This window comes from Bufo bufo, chromosome 1 (genome assembly GCF_905171765.1).
Source record: "Bufo bufo chromosome 1, aBufBuf1.1, whole genome shotgun sequence".
NCBI lineage: Eukaryota > Metazoa > Chordata > Amphibia > Anura > Bufonidae > Bufo > Bufo bufo.
In genome coordinates, this window is record NC_053389.1 from 792,264,647 (window position 1) to 792,289,938 (window position 25,292).

General features: G+C 45.3%; 1 protein-coding gene across 3 annotated transcripts in view; it reads right to left on the bottom strand.

The window, feature by feature from the left end:
• Positions 1 to 24,938, bottom strand: part of LOC120986443 (TLC domain-containing protein 4-A-like) — a 46,172-nt gene extending 21,234 nt beyond the window's left edge. Inside the window, exons 1-2 of one of the 3 annotated variants that reach the window (XM_040415022.1) lie at positions 24,800 to 24,894; positions 4,203 to 4,261 (exon numbers count right to left, since the gene is read on the bottom strand). The gene's annotated coding sequence lies outside the window, so the exon portion shown is untranslated. Of the gene's footprint in view, positions 1 to 4,202; positions 4,262 to 24,312; positions 24,431 to 24,799 lie in introns of those variants that run through there. The other 2 variants (XM_040415019.1, XM_040415023.1) reach the window with 2 other exon arrangements.
• Between the last annotated feature and the right edge of the window lie 354 nt (positions 24,939 to 25,292).

A 25,292-nucleotide genomic window follows, 5' to 3' on the forward strand; every position in this document is an offset into this window, starting at 1 on the left:
TGATCCTCTTATTACCCTGTAACATCTTATTACAGTAACCCGGCTCCTGATCCTCTTATTACCCTGTAACATCTTATTACAGTAACCCGGCTCCTGATCCTCTTATTACCCCTGTAACATCTTATTACAGTAACCCGGCTCCTGATCCTCTTATTACCCCTGTAACATCTTATTACATTAACCTGGCTACTAATCAATCTTATTGAAGCATTACATGGTTCTAATTGAAATTAATGTTCTGTCCATAAATTAGTTGGACAGGCTAGGTCTTCCAGTGAGAGAGACCCTCTTCTTCATATCCACTCAATAGCCACACAACTGACATAAATACATTGATAAATTCTCCAGCTTTAGAAAGCTGTCTGCCTTCGACCACCACTAGAAGGAGCTCAGTGCATAGGGGTTCATACAGTGCAATGGAAGCTGTAATGCTTATGCACTGTCCTCCCCCTAGTGGCTGCTGCATGAAAATGTATTATTTTCATCCCTGAGCTGAAGAAGGAGGGGAACTCAGTGCCGGTCCCCTCTACCCCCAGGATTATAGCGCTCGTGCCTTTATTGAAGTTACGCCACTGCTGGTCATTGATGTCATTATAGACACGGACATGAATGAGGCCTAATACTTATGTATGGAGATTTTTACCAGGATCACATCATTCTGAATGGAGGACAGAGGGAGCTCCCAAACTATTTCTTAACACCTCAAAGGAGTTTTCTGAAATTTTTGAACTTTTAAACTATCCTATCCTATGGATAGATTATCGGTATCTAATCGGTGGGGGGCCGACACCTGGGACCTCCTTTGATCAGCTATAATAAAAACACACGTGCTGCTTTTGATTTGAATTATTGATGCCAATAACCGCCCTGGTTTGCTGGACTCACAGAAGTATTTCTGACCAGAGAAGAAGACTCGGTGTTGCGCCTTGTTAGTAAGATAGGCTCTATACTCCTTCTTAGCCATACATAACTGATGTTGGGTTTCCAGGTTATTATTCTTAATGATATCTGCCTCCAGTGCCCTCAAGTTGCTTCTCAGTATGTGCAAATATTGCTTTAGCTTTCTTTATTTTACTCTTCTATAATCCCTGGAGGAAAGCCTTTAAGGAATCCCAGACAAAGTGAATATGGGTCGACCCAACGTTTCGAATCCAATATTCTTTGATATCATCAGCAATTAAATCATGTTCTTTAACAAGTACAATCCAATGCGGATTCAATCAGAAATTACAGATTTTCCAAGCAGGTTCCCTCTCTTTAAATGCAAGAAAAATAGGTGAATGGTCAGATACACTATGAGCTTCGTACTTCATAGAAGATATAACGTCTACAAAGTCCGGGCTAGAAAGTGCCAGGTCTATTCTTGACATAGCCCCATAGGAACGGCTGTAACAGGAGAATGTAACTTTATCCCCATAAATATGACGCCAAATATCTATTAATGCCATCTCCTGACATACTCTATCAAGAAGAGTAGAGGAACCGCCTGTTACCTTCCGCTCCGATGAGGTAGAGAATCTATCCTTCTCCATATCCATAACGTTATTAAAATCGGACATTTGTCCTTACTATCCACGAACTCAGTGAGGCTAGACATCACATAAAGTGAAAAAGGAGGGGTGATATATATATATATATATATATACACACACACACACACACACACACACACAGTACAGACCAAAAGTTTGGACACACCTTCTCATTCAAAGAATTTCTTTATTTTCATGACTATGAAGGCATCAAAACTATGAATTAACACATGTGGAATTATATACATAACAAACAAGTGTGAAACAACTGAAAATATGTCATATTCTAGGTTCTTCAAAGTAGCCACCTTTTGCTTTGATTGCTGCTTTGCACACTCTTGGCATTCTCTTGATGAGCTTCAAGAGGTAGTCCCCTGAAATGGTCTTCCAACAGTCTTGAAGGAGTTCCCAGAGATGCTTAGCACTTGTTGGCCCTTTTGCCTTCACTCTGCGGTCCAGCTTACCCCAAACCATCTCGACTGGGTTCAGGTCCGGTGACTGTGGAGGCCAGGTCCTCTGGCGCAGCACCCCATCACTCTCCTTCATGGTCAAATAGCCCTTACTTTCAAAGTTTTCCCAATTTTTCGGGCTGACTGACTGACCTTCATTTCTTAAAGTAATGATGGCCACTCGTTTTTCTTTACTTAGCTGCTTTTTTCTTGCCATAATACAAATTCTAACAGTCTATTCAGTAGGACTATCAGCTGTGTATCCACCTGACTTCTCCTCAACGCAACTGATGGTCCCAACCCCATTTATAAGGCAAGAAATCCCACTTATTAAACCTGACAGGGCACACCTGTGAAGTGAAAACCATTTCAGGGGACTACCTCTTGAAGCTCATCAAGAGAATGCCAAGAGTGTGCAAAGCAGTAATCAAAGCAAAAGGTGGCTACTTTGAAGAACCTAGAATATGACATATTTTCAGTTGTTTCACACTTGTTTGTTATGTATATAATTCCACATGTGTTAATTCATAGTTTTGATGCCTTCAGCGTGAATCTACAATTTTCATAGTCATGAAAATAAAGAAAACTCTTTGAATGAGAAGGTGTGTCCAAACTTTTGGTCTGTACTGTGTGTATGTATATATATATATATATATATATATATATATATACACACACACACACACACACACACACACACATACATACATACATACACTCACCTAAAAGAATTATTAGGAACACCATACTAATACGGTATTGGATCCCCTTTTGCCTTCAGAACTGCCTTAATTCTACGTGGCATTGATTCAACAAGGTGCTGATGGCATTCTTTAGAAATGTTGGCCCATATTGATAGGATAGCATCTTGCAGTTGATGGAGATTTGAGGGATGCACATCCAGGGCACGAAGCTCCCGTTCCACCGAATCCCAAAGATGCTCTATTGGGTTGAGATCTGGTGACTGTGGGGGCCATTTTAGTACAGTAAACTCATTGTCATGTTCAAGAAACCAATTTGAAATGATTAGAGCTTTGTGACATGGTGCATTATCCTGCTGGAAGTAGCCATCAGAGGATGGGTACATGGTGGTCATGAAGGGGTGGACATGGTCAGAAACAATGCTCAGGTAGCCCGTGGCATTTAAACAATGCCCAATTGGCACTAAGGGGCCTAAAGAGTGCCCATAAAACATCCCCCACACCATTACACCACCACCAGCCTGCACAGTGCTAACAAGGCATGATGGATACATGTTCTCCTTCTGTTTACGCCAAATTCGGACTCTACCATTTGAATGTCTCAACAGAAATCGAGACTCATCAGACCAGGCAACATTTTTCCAGTCTTCAACAGTCCAATTTTGGTGAGCTCGTGCAAATTGTAGCCTCTTTTTCCTATTTGTAGTGGAGATGAGTGGTACCCGGTGGGGTCTTCTGCTGTTGTAGCCCATCCGCCTCAAGGTTGTGCGTGTTGTGGCTTCACAAATGCTTTGCTGCAGACCTCGGTTGTAACGAGTGGTTATTTCAGTCAACGTTGCTCTTCTATCAGCTTGAATCAGTCGGCCCATTCTCCTCTGACCTCTAGCATCCACAAGGCATTTTCGCCCACAGGACTGCCGCATACTGGATGTTTTTCCCTTTTCACACCATTCTTTGAAAACCCTAGAAATGGTTGTGCGTGAAAATCCCAGTAACTGAGCAGATTGTGAAATACTCAGACCGGCCCGTCTGGCACCAACAACCATGCCACGCTCAAAATTGCTTAAATCACCTTTCTTTCCCATTCTGACATTCAGTTTGGAGTTCAGGAGATTGTCTTGACCAGGACCACCCCCTAAATGCATTGAAGCAACTGCCATGTGATTGGTTGACTAGATAATTGCATTAATGAGAAATAGAACAGGTGTTCCTAATAATTCTTTGAGTATATATATATATATATATATATATATATATATATATATATATAGGCAAGAATGCAAGTCACCCCGTTCCAGCGGGCATATAGAAAAACGAATCTACTATTCCCGTCTCTCAACCGGCTCAGTGGTACAAAATCTACCTTGTTATGAATATATACACGTACTCCACGTGAGTAAGTTGAGAGACAGGAATGGTATCCATATTATGCCCATCTCTTTTTCACCATATCCAACCTCTCAGCTGTCAGATGAGTTTCAACAAGGCAAACGATCGCAGGAAGGTCAAAAATAATACACCTTTTTATTCTTTCGGCCAGCCCACGGACATTCCAGACTAAAACTCGGTGCATTTAGTCCTAAAGAAAAGAAATAGATAAGAATAAGGCCCTGTAACTACCGGTCTCCACACAACTTATAATTAGGGTTAGGGTAGGGTAAATCACTGCAAAAGGTGCACCACAATGATATGCAACTGACAACACTGGCCAAACCCTCAGGCTGATGTTAAGAACTGAGACTTTAGCCAATGTATTCCAGTCAGGAACACAACGGAGCCCTTTTGCACCACCGTCGTCAAGGTATCTCAGTGTGGCATAGGTCCTACCACCATAAAATCACTTGTATAAGAATGAGAAATGGCAAAATATCACACGACCCTAAGGACATTAAAAATTAGTTCTTAGCCTATTTTTTTAGTTTATAAATCTGAGGTGGTGGAGAATGAAGCGGATTTAGATTTATTTTTAAAGGACACTGCTATCCCCGCATTATCAGAGAGTGAAAGCGCTACGCTTAACGCTCCAATCCAAATGCGTGAGCTACAGGAGGCTTTAAAGGGGTTCTGCAGGTTTTTTCAAACTGATGATCTATCCTCTGGGTCAGACACCCCTGCCGATCAGCTGTTTGAGAAGGCAGCGGCGCTGGCAGTAGTGCTGCGGCCTCCTCACTGTTTGCCGCAGGCCCAGTGTAGTCACGACTAGTATCACGGGCCTGGGAGCGGCTAAGCTCCATTTGAGTGAACAGAGCTTATCCCCGCCCAGGCCATTGATACAGCGAGAAGGCCACGGCGCTACGGCCTTCTCAAACAGCTGATCGGCGGGGGTCCTGGGTGTCAGACCCCCGCCGGTCAGATGCTGATGGCCTATCCAAAGGATAGATCATCAGTTTGAAAAAACTGCAGAGCCCCTTTAAGATCAATCCAAGGGAACTCTGCCCCTGGCTCTGATGGGCTCCCATTTGAAATTTATAGGCGCTATGGGGATGAGTTACTCCCTTGTCTACTTCAAGTTTTTAATGAGTCATGCGTCTCGGAAAGTCTATCCCGGTCTCAGCTAGAGGCTGTTATTACACTAATATTAAAAAAGGGAAGAACGAAAGAGAGAGACAGGATCTTATCGACCAATATCATTATTTAATACAGATTTTAAAATATATGCGAAAATATTGGCAAATAGACCCAAAGGTATTATAGATAGGCTGATCCATCCCGATCAGACCGGGTTTATCCCCAAGCTGCAAGCCCAATTGAATATACGAAGAGTTATGGTCAATATCCATGTGGGGGAGGTGGAGGACCGCTCCATCCTGTCATTAGATGCCACTAAAGCATTTGACAGGGTGGAGTGGCCCTTCCTATGGAAGATAATGGCCAATTTGGGAGATAACTTCATTAAATGGGTGCAGCTATTATATACACTGCGTGCAGAATTATTAGGCAAATGAGTATTTTGACCACATCATCCTCTTTATGCATGTTGTCTTACTCCAAGCTGTATAGGCTCGAAAGCCTACTACCAATTAAGCATATTAGGTGATGTGCATCTCTGTAATGAGAAGGGGTGTGGTCTAATGACATCAACACCCTATATCAGGTGTGCATAATTATTAGGCAACTTCCTTTCCTTTGGCAAAATGGGTCAAAAGAAGGACTTGACAGGCTCAGAAAAGTCAAAAATAGTGAGATATCTTGCAGAGGGATGCAGCCAGGGCCGGTACAAGGCAGGGGCCGAAGGAGCGGGTGCCCTGGGCGCTACCATTTGCGGACAGGAGGGGGGCGCAGGTGAAGTGCCAGCCACGGCCCCCCCTACATCATGCTGTGCCCCCACATGTGCCCCCCCAACTAAAATGACCCCCCCCCCCCCAAGTGAGCAGCCGCCCCGGGCACAGGGAGATGAGCGCTTCCATTGCGCTCATCTCCATTGTAAACTGTCTGTGCCAGCGGAGGTGCAGGGGAGGGAGAGGCGTGTCCCTTCCCTTTCCTCTGATAGGCTGCAGGCAGGCACCGAAGTGGAGGAGAGGCCCCGCCCCCTAATTACTCCTGTTTACCTTTCTAAAGCTAAAGGACCTTTGATGATGTCATCACAGGTCCTGTAAGGGAACTGCACAGTGTAAAGTGTAGTTCCCAGGTTAGAACAGTGCATCTGCCAGGACCTGTGATGACATCATCTTCAACATCACAGGTCCTGCAGAATCTAGCAAAGGAACTGCACCAAAAATGGTGTAGTTCCTAGGTTTCAAAGGTACATCTGCCAGGACCTGTGATGACATCATCACAGGTCCTTCAACCCCTAACAGCAAGTATTAAAAGTTCACAAGCAGCTCTGTATTGATCCATACAGACTGGAATGGAGAGGTAAGAGGAGGTCCTCCACTTTTCATCATTTACCCCCCCCCCCCCCTCCATGCCCTGTTTTTACTCATTGCTCACTCATGTATACTACTTCAGACAGTTACCACTACCTCATGTACCTCACAGTGACTATAATGCATAACTGACCACATATTTCTATAAACACTGCATCTACAGTATTATACCTTCTATGTGTCACATCAATACACTGCTCTGTATATATATATATATATATATACATACATACACACACATACATGCACACACACTGCATATATTACACAGTATTATACATGCAATATGTACAGATATATAGTATATACCGCAGTGCACTGATATGTGAGGTATGAGGTATAATAGATGCTGTGTGTACAGATATCAGTACACTTCTGTATATACTATATATGTGAGGTACGAGGTATAATAGATGCAGTGTGTACAGATATATAGTATATACAGCAGTGTACTGATATGTGAGGTACGAGGTGTCAATACACTGCTGTATTTACTATATACCTGTACACACTGCATCTATTATACCTTGTACCTCACATATTACACTACTGTATATACTGTATACACTGCAGATATTATACCCCGTACCTCACATATCAGTACACTGCTGTATATACTATATACCTGTACACACTGCATCTATTATACCCTGTACCTCACATATCAGAACACTAGGGAATATACTATATACCTGTACACACTGCATCTATTATACCGCGTACCTCACATAACTGTACACTGCTGTATATAATATACATCTGCATCTATTATACCTCTTTTGTGTGCCAGGGCTGTTTTGTAATCCCATTCCGGCCCTGATGGCATAAATTATAAAACGCAGCAGCAAGAATAGTTCATGGAACAAAGGGAGGGGCTATAAAAGGGGAATGGGGGCCCAATTTAGATTCCTGCTATGGGGCCCAGTGATTTTTATGTACGCCCCTGGCTGCAGGCACTAGGCCGGCAGCCTATCAGAGGCCGGCGCAATGACGTCATCGTGCCGCCTGAGCCTTACATTACAGCGTGGGACACAGGAAGAGGCTGCATCGCATCGCTGACACTTAGGTAAGTATAAGTGGTTTTTTTTTGTTTTTTTTTACAATAGTGTTACTGGCACATTGGGGGGGCTTATTACAAAACTGGCACATGATGATGGGGGGGACTTTATACTGGCACATGATGATGGGGGGGAACTTTATAGTGTCTGTGACTTTCAAAGTCCCACAGTCCTTTGTTCTATTGCTTTAAGTATATTCTTGTTTTGAAACAACATTGATTCTTTCTTAAAAACGGGGGGGGGGGGGGGGGGGGGGGGGGGGGCGCAGTTTGCCATCTTCGCCCTGGGCACCAAATGGCCTTGTCCCAGCCCTGGATGCAGCACTCTTAAAATTGCAAAGCTTCTGAAGCGTGATCATCGAACAATCAAGCGTTTCATTCAAAATAGTCAACAGGGTCGCAAGAAGCGTGTGGAAAAACCAAGGCGCAAAATAACTGCCCATGAACTGAGAAAAGTCAAGCGTGCAGCTGCCAAGATGCCACTTGCCACCAGTTGGCCATATTTCAGAGCTGTAACATCACTGGAGTGCCCAAAAGCACAAGGTGTGCAATACTCAGAGACATGGCCAAGGTAAGAAAGGCTGAAAGACGACCACCACTGAACAAGACACACAAGCTGAAACGTCAAGACTGGGCCAAGAAATATCTCAAGACTGATTTTTCTAAGGTTTTATGGACTGATGAAATGAGAGTGAGTCTTGATGGGCCAGATGGATGGGCCCGTGGCTGGATTGGTAAAGGGCAGAGAGCTCCAGTCCGACTCAGACGCCAGCAAGGTGGAGGTGGAGTACTGGTTTGGGCTGGTATCATCAAAGATGAGCTTGTGGGGCCTTTTCGGGTTGAGGATGAAGTCAAGCTCAACTCCCAGTCCTACTGCCAGTTTCTGGAAGACACCTTCTTCAAGCAGTGGTACAGGAAGAAGTCTGCATCCTTCAAGAAAAACATGATTTTCATGCAGGACAATGCTCCATCACACGCGTCCAAGTACTCAACAGCGTGGCTGGCAAGAAAGGGTATAAAAGAAGAAAATCTAATGACATGGCCTCCTTGTTCACCTGATCTGAACCCCATTGAGAACCTGTGGTCCATCATCAAATGTGAGATTTACAAGGAGGGAAAACAGTACACCTCTCTGAACAGTGTCTGGGAGGCTGTGGTTGCTGCTGCACGCAATGTTGATGGTGAACAGATCAAAACACTGACAGAATCCATGGATGGCAGGCTTTTGAGTGTCCTTGCAAAGAAAGGTGGCTATATTGGTCACTGATTTGTTTTTGTTTTGTTTTTGAATGTCAGAAATGTATATTTGTGAATGTTGAGATGTTATATTGGTTTCACTGGTAAAAATAAATAATTGAAATGGGTATATATTTGTTTTTTGTTAAGTTGCCTAATAATTATGCACAGTAATAGTCACCTGCACACACAGATATCCCCCTAAAATAGCTAAAAATAAAAACAAACTAATAACTACTTCCAAAAATATTCAGCTTTGATATTAATGAGTTTTTTGGGTTCATTGAGAACATGGTTGTTGTTCAATAATAAAATTAATCCTCAAAAATACAACTTGCCTAATAATTCTGCACTCCCTGTAGCTCCCCGACAGCAAGAATCCGCATTAATGGAGCATGCTCGGAACCTCTTAGATTATCACGGGGTACTAGGCAGGGATGTCCCCTCTCTCCCTTACTGTTTGCAATTTTTCTGGAACCTCTAGATTGTATAATTAGGTCGAATGAGAGGATAGAGGGATTTGGGGGCAATGGGACCCACAATAAAATAATTACAAAAAACAAGATGGCTGCACACCGTTATATATACAAACAATAGAGCTAAGAAATGGGGGTCATTCTAGATAAAAGTGGTACAATACCGACTATAAATGAATAATGGAAGCTCTTAGCGCACATACGTGTCGGGCCTCAGGCTTCAAGGTGGCTTCCGCAATATACTGCCTCACTTTGGACTTACTTAAGCCTACAATATTCAGGGCAGTGTAGGAACCAGCTACAAACGTACGCTTATCTTTTTGAAGTCTGGAAACACAATCTTACCATATGTCATGAAGGTGATAAACGACTTTTGTCTGTTATCTAACTTTGAGGTTAATTGGGCAAAGTCGGTATTACTTCCTTTAAATCGCCCGGTTATTAATCTGGCCGTAAATGTTAATATACTGAATCCTACAGATCATTTTGAGTACTTGGGGATCCAGATTAGTTCTGTGCTGCTGGACTTTATAAAGTTAAATTTATCTCCATTGACCGATAGGATCAGGGATAGGATGAGAGTGTGGCAAAAACCTCAGATGGGACAGAAAAGAACTTGTGATGATGTGGCTGGAGGTACATTAGGCGGTCACTGGATAAAAATTTTACTGTAGGCCACTAGAGTAGAGGCCCCAAAAATTAGGCATTCACCTAAGGCCTCATGCACACGACCGTTGTTGTGTTCCGTTCCGCAAAATGGGGTTCCGTTGTTCCGTGATCCGTTTTTGTTTCCGTGTGTCTTCCTTGATTTTTGGAGGATCACCAGACATGAAGGAAAGTAAAAAAAGTCTAAGTCAAGTTTGCAATACAAATTATAGGACAAAAACAGACGCGGATGACAATCTTGTGTGCCTCCGCGTTTTTTCACGGTCCCATTGACTTGAATGGGTCCGCGAACCGTTTTCCGTGAAAAAAATAGGACAGGTTATATTTTTTTGACGGACTGGAACCACGGATCACGGACGACAAACGGTGCATTAGCCGAGTTTTCAACGGACCCATTGAAAGTCAATGGGTCCGCAGAAAATTCACGAAAAACGGAACAACGGACACGGAATAAAACAACGGTCGTGTGCATGAGGCCTTACAGAAAAGGCCTTTTATGCCGCTGTATATACATAAGACAAGGACCATTCTTTGTTCTTGTGGTGGCGGATATGTGTGGGCTGGCATGAGGAAATTTAATTACACATGGTCGTCACAGGTGTTGAATTCCGAGATCCATGTCTCATTAATTTTTAAAAATGTGAGGTAGTCCACACTGTCGTGAGCTAGGCGAGTGCGCTTGTCGGTCAAAATATCCCCTGCTGCGCTGAACGTCCTTTCGGACAGTACACTCGACGAGGGGCAAACCAAGAGTTCCATGGCAAATTGTGCCAGCTCTGGCCACAGGTCAAGGCTGCACACCCAGTATTCCAGGGGTTCCTCGCTTCTCAGAGCGTCCACATCAGCCGTTAACCCGATTTAGTCGGACACCTGTCGGTCTAGGCGTTCCCTGAAGCGGAATCTGGGAGGGCGGCTGTCGATGGGTTGGCTGCAAGAATGATCTCATATCTGAAGTGACCAACACATCTTCAAATCGCCCTCTTATTGCAGGCGCGGTAGAATTGTTACCCGCACCTGTTTCGCTGTGGGTGGAAATTCCTCTGCCAGTGCCCGCAACAGCAGAATGCAGCATTTCTCAAAGCAAGGCCTGGAAATGCTTCATTCTGACAGCCCTCTGTGATGCTGGTAACATCTCTGCTATTTTGTGTTTGTACCGGGGGTCTAAGTACGTTGCCACCCAGTACTGGTCCTTGCCCTTTATGCTTTTTATACGGAGGTCACTCTACAAAACACTGGAGCATGAAGGCCCTTATTTGCACTAAATTGGAAGCAGTGGAGCGGCCTGGCTCCTGCTCATTGCCCAGGAGAATGTTGTCCTCGGTCTCCTCCCCCCATCCACGGACAACACCAGGGATCCCTGAAAATTTTAAAGCCTGCTCTTCTTGCTCCTCCTCCCCCCAGGCACCATCCTCCTCTGAGTCCTCTTCAGACTTCTGTTGACTTGTCTCAGATGGAGTAGCCCCCCCCCTTGGAATTCATTCAGCATTGCGACTTCCTGATCTTCCCGCTCTTGCTCCTAGACGGCTTGAACAATGACACGATGCAAAGCACACTCCAGATAGAAGGCATAAGGTGCGATGTCACTGATGGTGCCCTGGCTGCGACTGACCAGTTTGGTGATCTCATCAAATGGCCGCAGAAGTCTGCATGCGTCGCGCATGAGCAGCCACTGGCGCGGTGAAAAGAAACCAAGCTCCCCAGAACCTGTCCTGCTGCAGAGTTGGTACAGGTAGTCGTTAATGGCACGTTGCTGCTGGAGCAGCCTATCAAGCATATACAAGGTGGAGTTCCAGCACGTCGGGCTGTCACAAATCAGATGTCTGACGGGCATGTGGTGTAGCCGCTGAACGTCAGCAAGGCGAGCCATGGCCATGTAAGATCTAAAATGGGCAGAGATTTTCCTGGCCTGCCGCAAGACGTCCTGGACCCCGGGGTATTTGGCAACGAATCGCTGTACGACTAAGTTCAGGACGTGTGCCATGCACGGCACGTGTGTCATTTTTCCCTGTTTCAGCGCGCTCAGCAGATTGGCACTGTTGTCGCACACCACTTTACCAAATTGAGCGGGGTTAGACACGGATCGGCCTGTGACCGCAGAGCTGAAAGCAGTGCAGGACAGGTGTGTCTCTTGGCTTCCAGGCACAACAGCCGCAGCATAGCATGGCAACGTCTCACCTGGCACGTCGAATAGGTTGAGCTTGGGGGGTGCAGCGGAAGAGGAGGTAGCAGTGGAAAAGGAGGAGTCAGCCGAGGAGGAGATGGAGGATGGAATAGGAGAAGAAGAGGCAGGCCTGCATGCAATCCATGGCGGTAATACCAAATCCACATGAGTGCCACGGGTTACATGCTTGACGGCCGTCAGAAGGTTCACCCAGTGGGCAGTAAAAGTTATGTACCTTCCCTGCCAGTGTTTGCTAGACCACGTGTCTGTGGTCAGATGTATCTTGGCACCGACACTGTGTGCCAGAGATATATTAAATTGCCGCTGAATGTGGCCATATAGCTCTGGGATGCCCTTCTGGGAGAAATATTTCCTTTCGGGGTCCTTCCATTGCAGTGTGCCAATGGCCACAAATTTTGTAAAGGCCTCCGGGTCCACAAGTTTATATGGCAGAAGTTGGCGGGCTAGCAGTTTCGACAAGCCAGAGGTCAGCCGTTGGGCAAGAGGGTTAACCGGCGTCATCAACTTTTTACGTTCGAACATTTAGGCCACGGAAGCCTGCCTTCTGCCAGATGAACGCGATGAGGCACGGTGGAAGGTGGAGTGGAGGACAAATGCGAGGAGAGAGGAGAAGAGGCAGGACGTGGAGCGCCAGGAGTGTGGCTTTGTGGGTTCTGACGGCGTTGCTCCCACTGGGCTCGGTAATGGGAGGCCAGGTGCCTTCTTAAGGCGGTCGTCCCTAGGTGAGTGTTGGGCTTACCGCGACCTATGCGTTGACAGCACAGGCTGCAGATGGCAACACTATTGTCAGCAGCTGACACGTTAAAAAAAAAGCCCACACTGTGGAGCCATGCGCCGGCGTCCTGGGAGCGCCAGAAGTGACTGTGCATGATGGATGGCTCGCTCCAGATACGTTAGCAGGCAGCTTTTTGCCTCCTGTGCCCTGCTAGCTCTGCCTGCTTCTCCTCCCTCTCTGCTGCTCCATCACTCCCTCTGAACTCCCCTCCTCTTCCTCTCTTGTGGTCACCTACGTGACGTCCATCAACACGTCATCATTGTCACCTTCACCACCACTGACATTAGAGATGTCAGAGTAGGCAGCAACAGCGAGGACCACCCTCCTTGGGCTGATCTGGGTACTGTCGTCAGACCGCTGGGTGGCGGCCATTGCTACCTCCTCTTTCTCATTCGATGCCAAGAATGGCTGCGCATCGGTAAGGTCTGGGAATGAATGGGAAAATAATTCCCCTGACTCAAGTGGAGGGGCTATGGTGTTGGTGGTGTCTTTGGTGGTACACACAGCAGAAAGTGAGGAGGGTGCAGGTACTGAGGATGAGGAGGGTGCAGAAGGCTAAGTGTGTCACTCAACCAACTCTGGTGCGTCCTTTGACCTAATCGCACGCACCTTCTCCAACTCCGCACTTAGGCTCGGGGCTGGTGCACCTGCCCGACCCCTATCACCCCTGCGGAATGGCCTGCCTCTTCCTCTGCTTGTCATTTTCAAAATGACCCTGTGCCAAAGTCCATAGAGAAGAGCAGTATTTGTGGAAGCAGGTATATCGCAGGCTTCAATCAGTATTTGGTGGAAGTAGGTATATAGAACCCCTTAATCAGTATTTTGTAGAAGCAGGTATATAGAACACCTGAATCAATATTTGGTGGAAGCAGGTATATCGCACCCCTCAATCTGTATTTTGTGGATGCAGGTATATCAAACCCCTTAATCAGTATTTTTTGGAATCAGGTATATAGAACCCCTTAATCATATTTTGTAGAAGCAGGTATATCGCACCCTTCAAATCAGTATTTTGTGGAAACAGGTATATAGAATCCCTGAATCAGTATTTTGTGGAAGCAGGTATATCACACCCCTCAATCAGTTTTTTTTTTGGGGCAACAGGTATATCACACCCGTTGCCAGGCGAACCGCAAGGCCATCTCTAATCACGCACTATTTTAGAGATCGACGCATTACTTCTTGGCAGTGGATCACGAATTGACGGATTTTTGCTTTAAATGTTTTGGAACCAGAGTCTCAATAGCACAAATATATAAAATAATTAGGACTGGGTTGGCGAAGGTCACAAAATTTAAGTGTGAGAGTAAATGGTCACAGGAGCTTGGGAGCGATTTTACTCCTAACTGGGAATCTGTTTATAAGAATGTAAAAAGAGCCTCAATTTCTAGAAATCATAGAATAATTCAATTTAAGATAGTTCACCGTTTATATTACACCCCTTATTTTTATCTAAAATATATAAAGATCTAGATTACAGATGTTTGAAATGTCAAGGCGAGCAAACAGATCTACTACATCTGCTATGGAGTTGCCCGATTATACAGATATATTGGAATAAAATCTTTGCGGAAATTAACAGGGTGTCCGCTATTAGTTCTGTACCCGGGATCGAAGCTGCAATCTTTGGCCTTCCCCCTCCAGACAATATCAGCAAGAAGGATGAAGCAATATGGCTTAAAGGATTAATGCTTGCTAGAGTCATTATAGTTAGAAAATGGGGATCTGAAAGTGGAAGAGTTTGATGACCAAGATAATGTATTATGAAAGGGTTCATGCTTGTGAAAAGCAACAGCTAAAACAATGGCACCAGATATGGGCTAAATGGATTTAGTCGTTTGAGAGTAGATATGAAGCCTATGGATAGGTACACAATTACTTTTTCGACCAAGTATTCAATACTGTGTCCGCAAATAAAGAGTATCATTAAGAACAACTGGAAAACACTGCGTAATGAACCCCTATTAGGCCAGATACTCCCCGCAAACCCAGCGTTTATATTCAAGAAGGCACCGACTATTAGGGATAAAGTGGTACATAGCTGTTTGCGCAAAGAGGTAGATGTACCGGATGGAGCGGTTTTTGTGCCGCGTGCAAAATTAGATCAAGGGAAGAGAAAACACAAATGTGGGAGAAAAAGGGTTCATATTTCATGTGAAAATGCAGGAGTGATTTATGTTCTCGAGTGCCCGTGCCATTTACAGTACGTGGGCAGGACTTTGAGAAAGTTCAAAGTATGGATTGGGGAACATATTAGAAATATAAAGGAAGGGTTGGAAACCCACAGTGTGTCAGCCCTTTTTAAAAAAACATCATCAACGGAACCCTGCAGGACTTAAGTTCATGGGAGTTGAACTTGTACATACTAGATGGCGGCGAGGAGATCCGGTGGAACACGTTAACAAGAGGGAAGCAGAGTGGATATAAGAAATCCGGACATTACAACCTAACGGTATGAACATCGAATGGCATGTGAAATCAGTGACTAAGGAGGTTGAAGGAGTAGTACCGGGGATAGCTAGGAGCAGCACAAGGGAATATATGATCTACATTTTGGTATTGTAACTACAGTCGTGGCCAAAAGTTTAGAGAATTACATAAATATTGGAAATTGGAAAAGATGCTGCTTAAGTTTTTATAATAGCAATTTGCATATACTCCAGAATGTTATGAAGAGTGATCAGATGAATTGCATTGTCCTTCTTTGCCATGAAAATTAACTTAATCCCAAAAAAACCTTTCCACTGCATTTCATTGCTGTCATTAAAGGACCTGCTGAGATCATTTCAGTAATCGTCTTGTTAACTCAGGTGAGAATGTTGACGAGCACAGGGCTGGAGATCATTATGTCAGGCTGATTGGATTAAAATGGCAGACTTGACATGTTAAAAGGAGGGTGATGCTTGAAATCATTGTTCTTCCATTGTTAACCATGGTGACCTGCAAAGAAACGCGTGCAGCCATCATTGCGTTGCATAAAAATGGCTTCACAGGCAAGGATATTGTGGCTACTAAGATTGCACCTCAATCAACAATTTATAGGATCATCAAGAACTTCAAGGAAAGAGGTTCAATTCTTGTTAAGAAGGCTTCAGGGCGTCCAAGAAAGTCCAGCAAGCACCAGGATCGTCTCCTAAAGAGGATTCATCTGCGGGATCGGAGTGCCACCAGTGCAGAGCTTGCTCAGGAATGGCAGCAGGCAGGTGTGAGCGCATCTGCACGCACAGTGAGGCGAAGACTTTTGGAAGATGGCCTGGTGTCAAGAAGGGCAGCAAAGAAGCCACTTCTCTCCAAAAAAACCATCAGGGACAGATTGATCTTCTGCAGAAAGTATGGTGAATGGACTGCTGAGGACTGGGGCAAAGTCATATTCTCCGATGAAGCCACTTTCCGATTGCTTGGGGCATCTGGAAAAAGGCTTGTCCGGAGAAGAAAATGTGAGCGCTACCATCAGTCCTGTGTCATGCCAACAGTAAAGCATCCTGAGACCATTCATGTGTGGGGTTGCTTCTCATCCAAGGGAGTGAGCTCACTCACAATTTTGGCCAAAAACACAGCCATGAATAAAGAATGGCACCAAAACACCCTCCAACAGCAACTTCAGTTTGGTGAAGAACAATGCATTTTCCAGCACGATGGAGCACCGTGCCATAAGGCAAAAGTGATAACTAAGTGGCTCGGGGACCAAAACATTGACATTTTGGGTCCATGGCCTGGAAACTCCCCAGATCTTAATCCCATTGAGAACTTGTGGTCAATCCTCAAGAGGCGGGTGGACAAACAAAAACCCACTAATTCTGACAAACTCCAAGAAGTGATTATGAAAGTATGGGTTGCTATCAGTCAGGAATTGGCCCAGAAGTTGATTGAGAGCATGCCCTGTCGAATTGCAGAGGTCCTGAAAAAGAAGGGCCAACACTGCAAATACTGACTCTTTGCATAAATGTCATGTAATTGTCGATAAAAGCCTTTGAAACGTATAAAGTGCGTGTAATTATATTTCACTACATCACAGAAACAACTGAAACAAAGATCTAAAAGCAGTTTAGCAGCAAACTTTGTGAAAACTAATATTTGTGTCATTCTCAAAACTTTTGGCCACGACTGTAGGTATAAGGAAGGTGGAATGGAACGAGTTAGGAATTACTCCTGGTTAGTTACGATGATGCTGGGTCGATAGTAGGAAGAAAGGATATATGATGTTTTTGTTGCGATATGAGAATAAGTCATTTAATATTATTTTAGTATTTTTAAAGATGTTCTATTGAAGAAGATATAATTTGCATGTTTTGTACACGGATATGACGTATGCAAACAAGGAGGGTTGAAAAAGAACCTATAGCCGGAAAAAGAACTGCGGCACGCCCCTGACGAAGCAAGGCGAAACCCGGGTCGGGCAATGTGTTTTAAGGTACTTTCACGCTTTTTCTTTTCCGGCATAGATTTACGTCCTAGGGGGTCAATATCGGAAAAGAACTGATCAGTTATATCCCCATGCATTCTAAATTGGAGAGTAATCCGTTCAGGATGCATCAGGATGTCTTCAGACCAGTCTTTTTGACTGATCAGGCAGAAGATAAAACCGCAGCATGCTACGGTTTTATCTCCGGCCAAAAAAACTGAAGACATGCCTGAATGCCAGATCCGGCATTTTTTTCCATAGGAATGTATTAGTGCCGGATGCGGCATTAAAAATACCAGAATGTTGGATCCGTCCTTTTTGCGGACAATGCACGGACCCGTTCATTTCTATGGGTCCGCCAAAAATTGCGGAATGCCTTTCATTGTCATCCGTGTGCTGTCCGTTCCGTGTGTCCGTCGCTTTTATTTTAGAACATGTCCTATACCAGGGCTGGCCAACCTGCGGCTCTCCAGCTGTTGCAAAACTACAACTCCCAGCATGCCCAGTCTGCCGACAGCTATCAGCCTACAGCAGGGAATGGTGGGAGTTGTAGTTTTACAACAGCTGGAGAGCCGCAGGTTGGCCAGCCCTGTCCTATACCGTGGCCCCATAGAAAGTCATTGGGTCCGTAAAAAACGGTATTAAACTCTGACCAGGAGTGGAAAGGGTTAGTCAATGAGGGGGTTAAATGTGTGGCCCGCTTTTCTGTTCAGGGAGTGGAAAGGGTTACTCTTCCTTCCCATCAGGGCGCATGCACATGACAGTATGGCTTTTTCAGTGTTTTGCGGTCCGTTTTTTACGGATCTGTTGTTCCGTTTCCGTTTTTTTCCATTCCGTTTTTCCATATGCCGTATACAGTAATTACATATAAAAAATTGGGCTGGGCATAACATTTTCAATAGATGGTTCAGCAAAAACGGAACGGATATGGAAGACATAGGGATGCATTTTTTTGCGGACCCATTGACTTGAATGGAGCCAAGCACCGCGATTTGCGGCCAAGAATAGGTCATGTTCTATCTTTTCACGGTACGGAAATACTGAAACGGAATGCACACGGAGACACTTCAGTATTTTTTGCTGAACCATTGAAATGAACGGTTCAGTATATGTACCGCATACTGAACTCAAAAAACGGCCAGTATACTGAACGCAAAATACTGTCGTGGCACATGAGCCCTCCGAGGAAGAGATCACAAACTCCTCAGCCGTGAGGCACATTGGATGTTTGAATTGGGAAGTTCTCACAGGTCTGAACAGAAAACATGATCTGATTTTACAGTATCGTTAAAAGAACGATCTTTATAGTTTTTCAGCACTATATACATGTTGTATTTTTAGTTTTATGCATTGGGTGTTGGTTTTTGGTGTCTGACCAGTGCCGAAGTCTTGATTACCTGGTGCACCACATGTTTAACCCTTTAAGGACCCACGACGTAGCTGTACGTCATGGGTACAATCCCTAAACATGGCGCCCGCTCGCACGTGCAGCGGGCGCCTTAGCCGCGGAGTTTCTGCCATAAGGCTGATCGCATACATCTCAACCTTTAGATGGCGTGGTCAAATGTGAACACGGCATCTGCGCAGACCGGAACCGGAAGTCGCGCACTTCCGGTCCGGTAACAGCGTTCCCCGGCTGAGATCGGGGAACCTGTTACCTTGCGCTAATTAGATGTATATATCAATACAGGCCACTAGGTGGCAGCCTTGTATTGATATAGTGCAAATTAAGTCTTCAATGATGGCTATTTAGCCACCACTGAATACTATGGGCAATCGAATGATTGCCAGTTATTGTCACCCAAGGTAACTTAAAAAAGTTTCAAAAATTTTTTTTTTTTAAGTTTTAGCAAATATTATATTTTTTAAAAACAACCAAAAGTTCAAATCACCCCCCTTTCTTTAAAATAAAAATAAAAACCATGGGCATTGCCGCGTACAAAAATGCCCATACTATTAAAATATTATATTATTAATGGCATACGGCAAATGGCGTAGCGGGAAAAAAAGAAAAACAGCCAATTTGCCATTTTTTGTCACTTCAACTACCCAATAATTTTTTTTTTTTTTAAAAGTGATCAAAAAGTTGCACACTTAAAATTGGTATCACTAAAAAGAACAGATCATCCCGCAAAAAATTAGCCCTCACACCCTTAGGCCTCATGCACACGATCGTTGTTGTGTTCCGTGTCCGTTGTTCCGTTTTCCGTGATTTTCTGCGGACCCATTGACTTTCAATGGGTCCGTTGAAAACTCGGATAATGCACCGTTTGTCATCCGCGTCCGTGATCCGTATTTCCAGTCAGTCAAAAAAATATGACCTGTCCTATTTTTTTCACGGACAACGGTTCGCGGACCCATTCAAGTCAATGGGTCCGTGAAAAAACACGGAGGCACACAAGATTGTCATCCGCGTCCACTTTTTTCCTATCATTTGCAAGGCAAACTTGACTTAGATATTTTTTTCACTTTTCATGTCTGGTGATCCTCCAAAAATCAAGGAAGACACAAGGAAATGAAACAACGGAACAGCTTTTTGCGGACCGCAAAAAAATACTGTCGTGTGCATGAGGCCTTATGGGGGTCAGAATATGGTTATGAAAAAAAAATAATTTCCCTCAATTTTTTAAAATTAATTTCAGTATTAAAACACAAGAAACATTACACAAGTGTGGTATCATTGGAACCGTACTGACCTGGAGAATGAAGATAACAGGTCAATTTTACCGCATAGTGTACAGTGTAAAAATAAATAAATAAAAACCTTTATCAGAATTGTGTTTTTTCTCTCAATTCTACCCCATTTGGATTTTTTTTCCCGCTTCCTACTACATGGTATGCAACCGTAAATGATACTATTAGAAATTACAACTTGTCCCGCAAAAAAATAGGCCCTCATAAGGCTATGTAAATGGAAAAATAAAAAAGTTAGGACTATGGGAAGGCGGGGAGTGAAAAACGAAAAACGCAAAAATGGAAAATCCCGGGGTCCTGAAGGGGTTAAAGAGAGGTGAGCATTCACTTTTCTGTATGTCATGAGTAAGGACTGAGATTGCGGAGTCCGAAACGCGTAGACATCGTGGATCTTGTATGAGATTTGTGTTTGGATAACAGTTTTTTATTGTTATTAATAAAGCTGCAAGTTTTTTGGGAAGCTGGACCACAAGTTTTTTCTTTCGATTACATTTGTATACGGGACTGGGCCGAGCTTCCGTGAAAGCAACAAAGGTGAGAGCTGTCTTATATATATTTGGAGCTTTGGTGAACACTGTGCATATATCCTTTTTCAAGGTTCTGGCATTGGAACAGTGAGCGGCCCGTAGGCTGGTAGATACCAACGCAGAGCACCGATACACACCGTGCCGGCATACCAGCAGTGAATGGCCCGTAGGCTGGTAGATACCAACGCAGAGTACCGATACACACCGTGCCGGCATACCAGCAGTGAATGGCCCGAGGGTGGTGAGATACCAACGCAGAGTACCGATACACAGCGTGCCGGCATACCAGCAGTGAATGGCCCGTGGGTGGTGAGATACCAACGCAGAGCACCGATACACACCGTGCCGGCATACCAGCAGTGAATGGCCCGTAGGCTGGTAGATACCAACGCAGAGCACCGATACACACCGTGCCGGCATACCAGCAGTGAAAGGCCCGTAGGCTGGTAGATACCAACGCAGAGCACCGATACACACCGTGCCGGCATACCAGCAGTGAGCGGCCCGTAGGCTGGTAGATACCAACGCAGAGCACCGATACACACCGTGCCGGCATACCAGCAGTGAATGGCCCGTAGGCTGGTAGATACCAACGCAGAGCACCGATACACACCGTGCCGGCATACCAGCAGTGAATGGCCCGTGGGTGGTGAGATACCAACGCAGAGTACCGATACACACCGTGCCGGCATACCAGCAGTGAATGGCCCGTGGGTGGTGAGATACCAACGCAGAGTACCGATACACACCGTGCCGGCATACCAGCAGTGAATGGCCCGTGGGTGGTGAGATACCAACGCAGAGTACCGATACACACCGTGCCGGCATACCAGCAGTGAATGGCCCGTAGGCTGGTAGATACCAACGCAGAGCACCGATACACACCGTGCCGGCATACCAGCAGTGAATGGCCCGAGGGTGGTAGATACCAACGCAGAGTACCGATACACACCGTGCCGGCATACCAGCAGTGAATGGCCCGTGGGTGGTAGATACCAACGCAGAGCACCGATACACACCGTGCCGGCATACCAGCAGTGAATGGCCCGAGGGTGGTAGATACCAACGCAGAGTACCGATACACACCGTGCCGGCATACCAGCAGTGAATGGCCCGTGGGTGGTGAGATACAACAAGTTGGTACATTTAACGAGTGCTGGAACCACGTGTGTTTTTATAATTTCTGGGACTGCTCCATTTTAGGATCCTGCTGCAATCCAGTGACACGTGTTGTAAGATTCCTAAGCAACTGCATAAATTCCACTAGTCAGCTGTTTGAGAAAGCAACAGCGCTCGAAGTAGGGCCGCAGGCTTCTCACAGCTTACCCCAGGCCACATGGCATAGGCTTAGCTCAGCCGCCTCGAAGTGAATGGGGCTGACTTGCAATACCAAGCACGGCCACTATACAATGTACGTCGCTGTGCTTGGTGAGCTGACAGGAGGCCGCGGCGTCACTGCGAGCATTGGTGCCTTCTCGAACAGCAGATTGGCGGGGGTCCTGGGTGCAGACTCCCACCGATCAGATACTCATAAGTCTCGGAAAACTTTTTTTCAACGAACCGCGTGTCTGCGGCAGGACACTCACTGCATACCCTATTTTTGTGGACCAGGGGTATTCCAATCTGGATATTTGTGGCTTATCCATAATGTCTAATAGGAGCAGGACCAACACGTATTGTGAGAACAGGGCCCCAGCTCACACCACTGGGAATGGAGAGGTGTCTGCGCATGCGCTGCTTTCTCCATTCACTTCTGTGAGGGTTTTTATGGCGATACTCAAGGAAGCACGCTTGGCTATTTCCGGAAGTTCCATAAAAGCGATTGGAGAGAGACGTAAATGCGCAGACACCTCTCTATTCCCAGTGGCGCAAAACAGACCCCTGTTTTCGAGATTGGAGCAGGGCCCCCACCTGTCGGACATTTACGGCATTTTCTGTGGCTATACCGTAAACGTCCAGATGGGATTACTTTTAAAATCTCTGGGAGTGTAAAGGCGGACTACGCATGGACATCAACCGTGTTCCATCCAGTTTTCATTGAAACAAGGCAACGGACTCCTCCCAATTTATTTTAAAACGGATGAAAAAACGGACGCACAAAACCTACACAAACGTTTTTGTTAATAAGTTAGCAACCTCCAGCTGTTGCGAATCTACAACTCCCAGCATGTTCCATTTATTTCTATGGTGTGTGTGCATGCTGGGAATGGTAGTTTCACCACAGCTGGAGTGGCGGAGAGCGCTGACCCCTGCCATAGACATTCAGCTACATCCGGAGGTGGCAATTTCACTGCATAAAAACACAACAAAAACAGCAGAAAAAAACACTAAAGTGCAGAAAACCCACCATTGAGAACCTGTGTGAACGCAGCCCTATTTTCCCTTTCTCTTTGGCCTCATGCACACGACCGTTGTTCTGGTCCGCATCCGATCCGCAGTTTTTGGGGCTCGGGTGCGGACCTATTCACTTCAATGGGGCCGCAAAAGATGCGGACAGCACTCCGTGTGCTGTCTGCATCCATTGCTCCGTTCCGTGTCCTATTCTTGTCCGTTTTGCGGATAAGAATAGGCATTTCTACAATGGGCCGCCCGTTCCGTTCCGCAAATTACGGAAGGCACAAGGGCGGCTTCAGTTTTTTTGCGGACCGCAAAAAAACGGAACGGTCGTGTGCATGAGGCCTTTCTCTTCTTTTTGGATTTCTCCTCCATTCTCCCTCACAGCACAGAGTCTGTACCTTCCCAGCCACTTTCTTATTACCGTGTCCTAACTTAGGGCTCATGCACACAACCATATGTATTTTGCAGTCCGCAAAACACGGATCCGCCAAAAAAAAACAAAAAAAACTGATGACATCCGTTTTGCGGATTCATTGTAACAATGCCTGTCCTTGTCCGCAAAATGGACAAAAATAAGACAAGTTCTATTTTTTTTTTTTTTTTGCGGAATGGACATGTGGACATACAGACGCAAGGAGTAATTTCAGTTTTTTTGTTTTTTTTTAAGCCCCATTGAAGTGAATGGTTCCGCATATGGACCTGTAAAAAAACAGAGCGGAAACAGGGGAAAAAATACGTTAAGGCTACATTCACACGACCGTATGTGTTTTGCGGTCCGCAAAAAAAAACTAAAAACTGTGACATCCGTATGCCATCCATTTTTTTTTTGCGGATCCATTGTAACAACACCTAAAACGGACAAGAATAGGACATGTTCTATTTTTATTTTTTTTGCGGGGCTACGGAACGGACATACTGATGCGGACAGCACACGGTGTGCTGTCCGCATTTTTTGCGGACCCATTGAAATGAATGGGTCCGCATCCTATCCGCAAAAAAAAACAAAAACGGAACGGACATGTAAAAACAAGCAACGTTCGGGTGCATGTAACCTAATGTGCATGAGACCTTACACCCCCAGGCTAAAATCCTGTAGCGACACAGGGCTCTGTTCACGCTAGCGTCACCGCTCCACAATGCTCTGCCAATCCATCATATGAAACAGCAATTGCCCTATAATACCACTCTATGGTCGCCCTCAAAATTGACAAAATTTCCCCCCGAAAACTTAGGGTTCTGATCGGCAATGTGAACAGAGCCCCATATGTCTCGGTGTGTCGGCCACAAGCTAGGTAGGTACATCCTGCAACTGTAACAAACTTTAAGCTGTGAGAAGTACCAGGTCTACCCAGGGAATGTTTCCATTCACTGACAGCAAGCAGAGATCTTTAAACTGTATATACGCTACATACACCTTTAGTAAATTCGGATCCCTCCGGAGCACAGTCCATACTACATCCGGTACCATACGTGCAGATGTTTATGTATGTTAGTTACGCGCACACATGTGGAGGCACAAGGGTCACACACACACCTGTGGAGGCACAAGGGTCACACACACACACACACACACACACACACACACACACACACCTGTGGAGGCACAAGGGTCACACACACACACCTGTGGAGGCACAAGGGTCACACACACACACCTGTGGAGGCACAAGGGTCACACACACACACACCTGTGGAGGCACAAGGGTCACACACACACACACCTGTGGAGGCACAAGGGTCACACACACACACACACCTGTGGAGGCACAAGGGTCACACACACACACACACACACACCTGTGGAGGCACAAGGGTCACACACACACACACACACACCTGTGGAGGCACAAGGGTCACACACACACACACCTGTGGAGGCACAAGGCTGTATGGTCTTACCGGTAGCAGAGCTGTGACTCTGGAGCCGCCAGGCTGCACACTGGACCACCTCCCCTCCCCTTCTCACCCCTCTCTACTGGGACAAGAACTTGTGCACAGTCCCTGCTGCACTTTCTACACGTCAACAAGCTGCCTGCACCACACCCCCAGCATTCAGCATAACCCCGCCTACTTCTAGTTGCTTATTTGCATACTCATGCCCATTATGTAGAGAGCACGCCTCCACTAGAATTAACCCCTTCTGGTGTGTGGTAGATTAACCCTATGCTCTCCACTGCCTGCACTGAGATTTGTGCATTGGACTGAAATTTGTTGCCATAACTTTTTTATTTTTCACGCCCCGGATGCTGAATGAGTTGACTTTTTCAGTGGTATTTCTTTGCTGCCAAATATTATACATATTTCTGACATCTTTTTTTTTTTTTTTTTATAATGTAACTTTTAAATATTAAAAACAAAAATTTTTTACTTTTATTTTACAGATAATTTAGAA